We start from the raw sequence: 12,269 nt of genomic DNA on the forward strand, positions 1-12,269 counted from the left end.
GACTACTTATACTTTATACTTGTCAATATCTGTTCTGTCGTATAAGATTTTTATTTGTATTTATGTATTTTTGTATTTTAAAGAGGTGTGAAATAAATGAATCTGAATCTGAATCTGAATCTGAATATGGACCTACCCTTACAAAAAAAATTGCTGGTTTACCATTGGAATACCATTCGGAAGTACCAGTGGAATACCATTCGGAAGTTCAGAAGTACCATTCGGAATACCATTCGGAAGTACCAGTGGAATACCATTCGGAAGTACCAGTAGAATATTCATCTGGAGTATACCAGTGGAATACCATTTGAAAATACCATTCAAAATGTATCATTGGTACCATTCATCCACCATTGAAATGTACCATTCGGTCTAATCTACATTTTTCGGACAAATTTGCATATCAATGGTAATGAACGGTACCATTCATCCACCATTGAAATGTACCATTCAACCTAATTTACATTTTTTAGACAAATTTGCATATCAATGGTAATGAACGGTACCATTCATCCACCATTGAAATGTATCATTCAACCTAATTTACATTTTTCTGACAAATTTGCATATCAATGGTAAATGAATGGTACCATTCATCCACCATTGAAAATACCATATAAATTGTACCATTGGTACCATTCATCCACCATTGAAATGTACCATTCGACATACCATTCACAATCCACCATTCATCTACCATTGAAACACCATTCACTATCCACCACTCGTCTACCATAGACATACCATTCACAGTCCACCATTCATCTACCATTGAAACACCATTCACAATCCACCACTCGTCTACCATTGAAACACCATTCACAATCCACCACTCGTCTACCATAGACATACCATTCACAGTCCACCATTCATCTACCATTGAAACACCATTCACAATCCACCACTCGTCTACCATAGACATACCATTCACAGTCCACCATTCATCTACCATTGAAACACCATTCACAATCCACCACTCGTCTACCATATAAATACCATTCACAGTACACCATTCATCTACCATTGAAACACCATTCACAATCCACCACTCGTCTACCATTGAAACACCATTCACAATCCACCACTCGTCTACCATAGACATACCATTCACAGTCCACTATTCTTCTACCATTGAAACACTATTCACAATCCACCACTCGTCTACCATAGACATACCATTCACAGTCCACCATTCATCTACCATTGAAACACCATTCACAATCCACCACTCGTCTACCATAGACATACCATTCACAGTCCACCATCTACCATTGAAACACCATTCACAATCCACCACTCGTCTACCATAGACATACCATTCACAATCCACCATTCATCTACCATTCATAGTCCACCATTCATCTACCATTGAAACACCATTCACAATCCACCACTCGTCTACCATAGACATACCATTCACAGTCCACCATTCATCTACCATTGAAACACCATTCACAATCCACCACTCGTCTACCATATAAATACCATTCACAGTCCACCATTCATCTACCATTGAAACACCATTCACAATCCACCACTCGTCTACCATTGAAACACCATTCACAATCCACCACTCGTCTACCATAGACATACCATTCACAGTCCACTATTCTTCTACCATTGAAACACCATTCACAATCCACCACTCATCTACCATAGACATACCATTCACAGTCCACCATTCATCTACCATTGAAACACCATTGACAATCCACCACTCGTCTACCATAGAGACCACCATTGGACTACCATAGATAATCTACCATTGGGCTACCATAAAGTGCACCATTGGTCTACCATAAAAAGTGTGCCATTGGGCTACCATAGATAGTTTACCATTGGTATACCATTGGGTTACCATAAATAATCCACCATTGGTCTACCATACAGAGTCTACCATTGGGTTACCACAAATAATCCACCATTGATCTACCATTTTGCCACCATTCAGTTCCATAGGCTTACGATTAAACAAAATGAACTATTTGTCTACTATTTAACTAAGTATAATTAGTATACCACTCAATTTTTTTTTTTAATGGCAAACTAGTGAATAGTGGGCAAAAAGTAGACAGTGTATACTATTACAAATTGAGTCATTGGTATAATTTAAAGCGAGCATGATAAATGCAGACAACGTAATACAAAATTTGTACAATATATACAGTCAATAATAAATATAAGTACATAAATTATATATATAACATCTTTTATTTCTAGAAAAAAAGCAATATAAATATAGCACATGGCTCTGCGCCTTTGCATAAAAATATACTGTATCTTTGTCTTTGGTACATGAATACAAACATAACCTAAAATGTATGATTTTTTTACACTGTGATCCCAAAAATTTGAGCTATCGACAAAAAAGTAACATGCAAAACAGAAAACTGCCTCAAGCATTCCTATATAAATTTGTAGTTAAAACATGAAGTAGAAACTTACACCTTTCACACACTGACAAATATATATACATGTATATACACATCTAAAATACAATTAGTATGTGCTTGCTATGTCAAATTAATGTTCAACCTTTTGATTACTAACTGCTCATTCCGCTGTCTTGACCAGAAATGAAGTTTAACATGAATAATGAAGAACATACATGTAATTAGAAATGCTTCAGCCAGATTTCAAATACCATATAATGCTAGTTTATATGTTCATACTTCAGCCTATTAAAATGGGCATTAACTATACAAAAATCACCCGGTTGAATACCGGTATTCAAATTATTGAAAGTTGACTTAAAAATTCAAGTTTTCCTGTATTAAATGTCCTGCCCATTTTTTTTTCTGATATCTCAGAAAGATGTTATATTTTACTTTTACATATTTTCTTTTATTTTACTTTTACATATTTTCTTTTATTTTACTTATACATTTTTTCATCAGTGAAACAATGATATGAAATTATTTTATGTACAAAATCCTTGGTAATGTTTGTTAGTTGATGGCATTGTTGGTGTGGAATCATGCTCATCTTATAAACAAATAAATTATGGGGGTGGGGTTTATAATGCTTGGCAAAGTTTGTATTGCATCATGTCCAAGAACAGAGTTGTATCATTAAAATATAAATATGAACTGTATCTAAAAATGCAGCATAATACATACTTTGTATATAAACAATGTCTAGAAGTTTATATATTTGGCAAGGTATTTTTTAAAGAGATAGAGAGAGCTAGCTTTGCTTACAACTTAGACATTACATTTCTTCTCTTGCTGGAGTTAAATCACTGATGTTACACATCACAAAAACACTTTGTTTAAAGATGATGCTGGGTAAAAATTGCACTGAATGAAATTTCTGAAATTATTTATGTGGGGGTAGAATAATTGACACAAAGCTGAGGGACAGAAGGGCCTACATAATGGAGTTTCCTTCAGTGCCCCCCCCCCCCTGGCCATCCCTATGTGCATACAGATAATTATATAGCTATTATAATTCACAACAGTTTGGCAAGAATTAAAGAATAAGTTCCTGTGTTACCATACCTAATTAATCCCACTTTGTCACTTAAAAATGATCTCTGAAAATTCTTTGGCAATCAATGGTTCCATCCCCGGAAGAACCAAACATTAATAGTTTGTTACATAACTTTTGTTTTCTATAGGAATGATACTTCAATAAAAATATACTTGACAAAGTTACTTGAAAAAAAAGAAGACCAATTTGTTTTGTTATGACAGTCAACTCATATGCATTTACAGTATTCAGGCAGTGTTTTTGTTGAGGAATGTGGGTTCCTTTCCAAAGATTGAGGAAAAACTGATTTCACTGGAAACATAATTTGTATATGTTACAAGAAATGTTTGATAGAAATGGTATGAATACCCGAGACCACACAAATATACACACTGTTATACATAAAATTCACATCATTGTGGGTATTACGGTAGTAAGAATTACGCAAATGAGGTACCTTTGGAACAGTTCTAACACGCCCAAGCATAGCCATGGAAATTTAAACTATTTCAAATGTAAGATGACGACAATGTTCGACTTCGTTGATCGACTAAAGTTCGATGATCAAGTTGACAAATAAGATGACGACAATGTTCGATGATCAAGTTGACGAATAAGATAATGACGAAGTTCGACTTCGATGTCGTTGATCGACTAAACTTCGATGATCAAGTTGACGAATAAGATAATGACAAAGTTCGATGTCGTGATTGACTAAAATTTGATGATGGGGTTGACGAGTAAGAATAAGATAATGTTCGATGTCATGATTGACTAAAATTTGATGATGAGGTTGACGAGTAAGAATAAGATAATGTTCGATGTCGTGGAACTCTAAAGCTCTATGATGAGATTCTGATTGACGAATAAGACAATGTTCGATGATGAGAAGACAATTACTAAGAGCAGTCGAAATTCAAGTCCATCGCTCAATAAGATTAAGAAACTAGTTCAAAGTAAATAGATCCAAAGCGGTTGGCGAAATAAATCAATGAAATGAAGTTTGATGATTATTGTTCTCAAATGGCAAAGTGAGATCAGTGCATTGAGCGAAGCTACCAAGACGAAGAAAAATTAATGAACTGAGCTAAGAGCAGACCCCTTGTTGACCAAACGCTAAGTCTCGAACTTCTGGGGATCATTCCCCACAATCAGCCAAATTTTCTACCAAACAAGACTTTCGTCCAATCAGATTGGTGTAAAACGCACCAATCAGAAAGCTAAAAAAATCCGACCAATCACAGCTAAACAACACAGAAAGGAAAAATGTACGAGAAGGACTAAAATGTGTTTGCTATTTATCAAAAATCTATCCGTATAAAAAGACTGTGATTTCTAGCCAGACATCTAGAATAAGACTAAGGACAATAATTAAAAATCTCTCTAACTAATACAATTTCTTAAAGAAACAAACTACGAATTACAAGCATAAAATTACCTCAAAAAGTTGACTTAGCACACCAGGAACGTACATGGCTACTGCAACCACCGCCAGTCAAGGAAATGTCAGAAGAAAGGAATGCGCGCATCCAAAAAAAGGCACGTGCGTGGCGAGAAACAACCAAAAGTCACGTGGACCTAAAAAGGTCACGTACAGAGCGTGGGAAAATTTTATTGTTTATAAACAAAGGAGCTGAAGGAAAAGATTAATAGGTCAAAAGAACTAGGTGGTTGCGCTAACGGAATTAAAACCAAAATGAGCCTTATTTACAAGTCTATCTATATAAACTGCAATATTATTTAACAAACAGACCACAGCTAACATGAGCTGCTACAATACCATTCACCATACAGACTACCATTAAACACCATTCACCACACATACTTCCACCATTTGAACACTGGCTACCATTGACATCACAATTGAAATACCATTTACCATACAGACTACCATTATAAAACACCATTCATCACACAGACTTCTTCCATTTGAACACTGGCTACCATTGACATCACAATTTAAATACCATTCACCATACACACTACCATTAAACACCAATCACTACACAGACTTCTACCATTTGAACACTGGTTACCATTAAAATCATTATTAAAATACCATTCACCATACAGACTACCATTAAACACCATTCATCACACAGACTTCTACCAGTGGAACACTGGCTACCATTGACATCACAATTTAAATACCATTCACCATACACACTACCATTAAACACCATTCACCACACAGACTTCTACCATTTGAACACTGGCTACCATTGACATCACAATTAAAGTACCATTCACCATACGGATTACCGTTAAACACCATTCACCACACAGAATTCTACCATTTGAACAATGGTTACCATTGACATCACTATTAAAATACCATTCACCATACAGACTACCATTAAACACCATTCATCACACATACTTCCACCAGTGGAACACTGGCTACCATTGACATCACAATTGAAATACCATTCACCATACACACTACCATAAACACCATTCATCACACAGACTTCTACCAGTGGAACACTGGCTACCATTGACATCACAATTTAAATACCACTCACCATACAGAATACCATACACCGTTCTTTTGTCCAAAACATAATTGCTATAAGGGGTGATTTCTGAGTACTAAAAATATCAACCGGTAAACACTTTGAAGTAATATATTCGCAATATTTTTTACACAATGAGTTTACATGTAATGCCATTCTTCTCATTCTTCCTCTCTTTCCCGCTCTCTCCATTTTCGAACTTCTTTCCTCTTTATTTCCCTTTCCTCTCTCACTTTCTTTATGTTTTCTTTATCTTTTCTTGGATATCAGTCTCTATACTCGTTGTCAAAATATCTATCCGAATGATTCCTATGTTTATTGTGTATATTTGTATATAATTTATAAGTTGTTTCTTTTTTTTTCTTTCTTTTTTTTCTTTTTGACGAAATACTATTTTGTTTTTGTTCATTTGCTTATATTCCTTGCATTGTATATTTGTCTTGTATCATTTTGTACTTCTTGTTATGAACAAAATATTGGCAATTGCCAGTGAAGTTCTAATAAATTCAATTCAATTCACCATTCATCACAAAGCTGTCTACCATTGAACACTGGCTACCATTTTCGTCACAATTAAAACACCATTCACCATACAGACTACCATTAAACACCATTCACCATACAGACTTCCACCAGTGGAACACTGGCTACCATTGCCATCTCAAAACACCATTCACCATACACACTCTACCATTAAAACACCATTCACATTCAGACCCAACCATAAAAACACCATTCACCATTCAGACCATTCGATTAAAACCCCTTTCACCATTCAGACTCCACCATTAAAGCACCATTTACTATTCAGAATCCACCATTCACCATTCAGACTCTACCATTCAGACTCTACCATTCACCATTCAGACTCCACCATTTAAACACCATACACCATTCAGACTCCACCATTGAAACACCATTCACCATTCAGATGCCACCATTCAAATACCATTGAAATACCATATACCATTGAAGCTACCATTCATGTACCATTGATTTACCATTGGATTTTTTTGTAAGGGTATAGTTCATAAAACTTGGACATTAGGGTAATACTGTACACTGGAGATCCTGCCTGAGTTTCAGGGCACATGATTAAGGTCAAAGGTCACTTAGGGTCAATGAACTTTGGCCATGTTGGGGTTATTTGAGGAATTGTCATCATAACTGAAAGTTTATGGATCTAGTTCATGAAACTTGGACATAAGAGCAACCATGTATCCCTGAATATCATGTGCTAGTTTCAGGACACATGACCTAGGTCAAAGGTCACTTTGGGTCAATGAACTTTGGCCATGCTGGGTATTTGAGGAATTGTCATCATCACTTTGAAATATTATGGATCTACATGTAGTTCATGAAACTTGGACAGAAGAGCAATCTAGTATCCTTGAACATCCTGTGCAAGTTTCAGGTCACATGACCAATGTCAAAGGTCATTTAGGGTAAATAAACTCTGGCCGTATTGGGAGTGAATTGGCATCATCAACATCGACATCAAGTATGAATGATTGTTTGGTGCATGTCTTAGGTCACATGATCATAGTCAGAGGTCATTTTGGGCCAATGGACATAATATTTTAATATGATTAGTGTTTTCTTCTGTGAATAATTATTCATTAGATGTTTTCAAAGGCAGCACTGCTGGTATATCGAATTGCGTAATGAAGGTGAGACTGCCAGAGGTGTTCTACTTGTTGATATACATATATGGGCAGCCTCACATATTTGTGCAAACCATACCTTTGGTGTATGATATATAAATCATCCCCTTTGGTTTAATTTATTTTTTCATTCATTTATTTGTGTTTGGTAGATGGAGAAGAGGCAGGTTGATTGGAAGAAATCCTTTTTTTTTAAATAAATATTAGTTCAACAAATGCCCCCGAAATTCTTATTAAAAGAACTTTGGAAATTGAAGAAAAAAGAGCTCTGGAGAAATCCCAATGTAGCAAGATTTGAGCTGTGGGTTATTGGAATGTAGTCCCAGAAAATGAAGAATTTAACTTTGCCTTGAGTGTACAAATTACCAAATGATTTAATTTCAATTGTCATTTTTTTCAACCTTTTTCCTTGATAACAGACAAGGTGGTATTCCCAACATCAGAACTGGAGGATGACCCCAGCGTTGATATCGTGAATGTTTGTTGTGGTCGTCAACATTTCCTTGCTCTTTCTGCCGACGGTCGAGTGTACAGCTGGGGTTGGAATGGCGATGGGCAACTTGGTATCCCAAAGAAGAAAGGAAAATATCTAGAGTGCCCCAAACCAAGGTTAGGAAAAAAGAATTAGTTCCAGATTCTTGCATGAAATGATCATGTTTCTGTCTTGGTTTCAGTTATTAAAGCCAACCCCTAATAAAATAATTATAATAATCAGTTTTTATATCTAGTGAAAATTACAATTAAATCTCTTAATATAGCACTCAAAACAAAAACTGATGCATATTGAAACAAAACTGATGTTCATACCAATGAGACCACTGGTTTCAGAACCACCAATAAACTCCATTTCTTCATGGGTGAAATGTAAATCCTTTTCATACACTCTTCCTCCAACTTATCCCCTAAGTTGAGGAATAGCCTTCCTGAAGACATTGAAACAAATTGGTGAACTTCTGGAACTTTCAAAGAACTCCTGAAAAAAAACTTTTCTGTTCTGATTTTCTTAATTTCCGTCAAAATTGTGCCTTGAACACTGCAGAGTGGATTGGGTGCAGTATAAGTCCAATTATTATTATTTTGTTGTTATTATTATTATTGTCATTATTGTTATTATTATCATTATTATTATTATCATTATTATTATTATTTATTATTGTTATTATTAATATTATTACTATTATTATCATAATTATAACTATTATAATTATCATTATTATTTTCATAATTATTATTATTATTAAGCAGTTGGTATAGTTCTAAGATTGTCTAACACCAAATGGGTCAAACCTAATTTGGTCTACACTACCCTTAATTGGGTATTTTCAAAGAAATTAGAATATAGGAATATTATATGCACTTTCAAGCTTTAATCACTGATTCAACTGCTCACTGCCATCTTACATAGATGGCTAGGGGACGTCCTACCAGGGTCACCAGACGTCCCGTATTTCAGCAGTTTGTCCGCATCCCATATGACGATGCCTGGGAAGCCTTTTGGTCCCGTATAATCATTTTAAACACATTTATTTGAGAATATTCAATAATTGCATATTTTTCTTGTATTCGTAGTATGTAGGAAAAAGTGAAAAAAGGATGAAATGTTATATGATATTGTTATTTTTTTATATTCTGTCAAAATCTATCACAATTTCAATTCTAAAAAGGTCGAAGTTATTGCTTGCTCGCTTTGCTTGCTTGCAGCTTTTTAGAAATGTGGCCCCGTACGCCATGTTTAGCCCTCTGGAAATATTGGGCTCATTACCCCACTGATCTGACCTCGAAGTGTCTCGTATTTCAACTTCCCAAATCTGTTACCCTGTTATCAGGACAACGTTCTGCTTCAAAATACTTGATTTTGAAATATCACACATTTTTTACCCCTCTATAGCCCACCTCTCCTTGTATATTTTGAATATTATACCCAGGTATTGTTGATTGATGAAGTTTTCTGCCATTCATTCATGTCAACGTTTTCATTTTCTTAAGGTTGATCAAAAGTATATCGGATGTTGGTGTCGTCCAGATTGCCTGCGGAAATGACCACTCTCTTGCGCTCACTCGAGGTAAGCAATCAGTCATTCCTATTCAGACACATATCCAGCGATAACTATGATTTATATTGGGCTGCTACATGTCAACTTTAGAGGGAGTGAAAGCAAGTTTAGTGAGTTTGAGTGGAGAAGAGGGGATATGGGAAAGTGTAAAGCGTCTAATTTTACTACAGACAGAAACAAAAACAAACAATTTGTGGAATTTCCCTAAATTTCTTGGAAAAAAGCAAGTGTGAATAAAAAAAAAGTTTGTCAACAAGCCTGTTTGGCATGTGTAACATGTGTTTGGCAAGCTTTATCTGCATTCTACAGTGCCTGTATTTAACAGATATTTTGTTTTTTCTGAAATTTTCAGTTTACAATTCCTGTCATTCATATGTTTTATGCAGGTCACCAAAGAAAACAAAATCATGTTCAGAACACTGAAAAACATGGAATTAGCATTCTAATAAGAAAACAGAAAATTGGGGACTGTAGGATGGTGGGGGGGGGGGAATTATTTCAAGTTACCTCCCCCTCAATAGCAGGCTTGAAAGGAATCTGCTGACAAGTAGACAGCACACATTGAGTCGTCCATCGTTTGATAAAACTTTCCTGAATCGTTCTAATTTACAGATTGTGATTAGATTTTTGTCCGGAGGGGAGGGGTTACACTACATTGAAGAGAACAATGCGGGGGGGGGGGGGGGTAGATGGCAGCCACTGGACTATTGTGCACAGTAGTTGGCCCATCAAAATTATTGTTTCTCATTTGATTTGATCCACCCCATATAATTTAGAAAAAAACAGAGCCCCAAATGTGCATATAAAACTTCACAATGTTTACATGTTCATGTATGTTTTTGTAGTTAATTGTTTTCAATTCTTCCTTGAATATCTTTTTCTCCGTCATCTTTCATTTTTATCCTCTGTACCAGATATATCATTCCTCACCTATTTTGCTCTTTACCCCGCCCCCCCCCCCAAAAAAAAGAGAGAGATATATATATATATATATATATATATATATATATATATATATATATATATATATATATATATATATATATATATATATATATATACAGTACATGCAGTTTTTTTGTAGACATGGCAAAAAATGAACTTGTCCTGGATGAGAAAATAAATTGTTTTTTCTCTTATTTTACCTTATTGTGAATGTCAGAGTTTTATGACTTGCTGTAAACTGCTTTATTGCAGTTTGAGCTAGTTTTGATGTCCGGAATACATTATTTTAGTATGTTTGAACTTTGATTCTAAACTCTTTATCTGTTTGACTGAATGAATGATAAAAGCCATTTCATGCTCTTCCTGTTTGATTTATTTCTTGTAGATGGGCGGCTGTTTTCGTGGGGATTTAACCGCCGTGGTCAACTAGGTGTGGGAAGGGGCAATGCGAAGAGAGACAAACGCTTTGTGGATAAACCTATCGAGGTCGAAAACCTGTGGGGAGTGCCATTGCAGCGCATTGCCGCCGGTGGCCAGCATTCTGTTGTTCTTTCCGTCTCTGGATCAGTCTACGTATGGGGATGGAATGAACATGGGCAGCTTGGATTGCAGCAGTCAGACAGTAAGAGAAAATAGTATACAATAATAAACATCATCAAGGTCCTAAATAAAAATTAAACACACATGGTAAGGCCAGGTCCTAGTGCACTTACAGATGCAAAAAAAAATTGTCAACTATTGGAAAACGCTATGCATCTGTTGTGTACTCATTGCATATGTATTTCATACATCCGTTCTTTCCCATTCTGTTTTTAAAAAATTTCACAAATTTTGTCCATTTCTGGAGCGCATAAAAATGGATGGAGCCACCTCTGAAATTTTACTCAACTGCGTGTCCTTTATGCATACATTTTGTGTCCATCGATCACTGGCCCAGGGCCGAGCCTTAACCTAAGAACAGTTCTAATACGCCTGAGGCTTAGTCGAGGGTGTGTGGAGAACTTCAAAGGTATCAATAGTATCAAGGGTGTGTGTAATTGTTCTAACTCCTGTTCTGAATAATGTGTATTATAAGTTTTTTAAGATAGTGATTTTGATCCTTGTCAGTTGACAACCCTTCTTTATCTCCAAAACATGACTGGTCAATAAAGATAGCCAGTGGTACCAGCCATTTGCAATATAAGTGTCTGTTAACCTGATAGATTCCAGCTTGGTTAGGATTCATATCACCATTCAATCTATCACCTCATCATGTTGGATCACTTTTTGGTGTTTAAAGCTACAAGATAGTTTTGGGTCTCCATCTATTTGGTCTAAAATGATGCCATTTAGGTGTGTACATTTTGTCTGATTACCAGTTAGGCTATACCAATCCATTGCAGCCAATATCCACTTGGTCTAAACACAGATTAAAAAAAAAAACAAGTAGATGAAGTACATGTCGAAATGGGCCAGTTTGGCATTAGACTAAAAAGAGAATTAGACTAAGTTGGTATTAGACCAAGTGTAGTGTAGGACCAAATGTCAATTAGACTGAATTGAGAGTAGACTAAAAAGGATTAGCCGATGTCATATTAGACTATCTAAGAACTGACTTTAGGTCAAGTAAATACAATCAA

The 12,269-nt window shown here is 35.6% G+C and overlaps 1 protein-coding gene across 1 annotated transcript in view; it reads left to right on the forward strand.

The window, feature by feature from the left end:
* Positions 1 to 8,075: 8,075 nt before the first annotated feature.
* Positions 8,076 to 12,269, forward strand: part of LOC129278672 (probable E3 ubiquitin-protein ligase HERC4) — a 36,424-nt gene continuing 32,230 nt past the window's right edge. The window contains exons 1-3 of the mRNA XM_064111357.1: positions 8,076 to 8,260; positions 9,638 to 9,714; positions 11,036 to 11,272. The gene's annotated coding sequence lies outside the window, so the exon portion shown is untranslated. The remainder of the gene's footprint in view (positions 8,261 to 9,637; positions 9,715 to 11,035; positions 11,273 to 12,269) is intronic.

The sequence above is a fragment of the Lytechinus pictus genome, chromosome 16, assembly GCF_037042905.1.
Source record: "Lytechinus pictus isolate F3 Inbred chromosome 16, Lp3.0, whole genome shotgun sequence".
In the NCBI taxonomy this organism is placed as follows: Eukaryota; Metazoa; Echinodermata; class Echinoidea; order Temnopleuroida; family Toxopneustidae; genus Lytechinus; species Lytechinus pictus.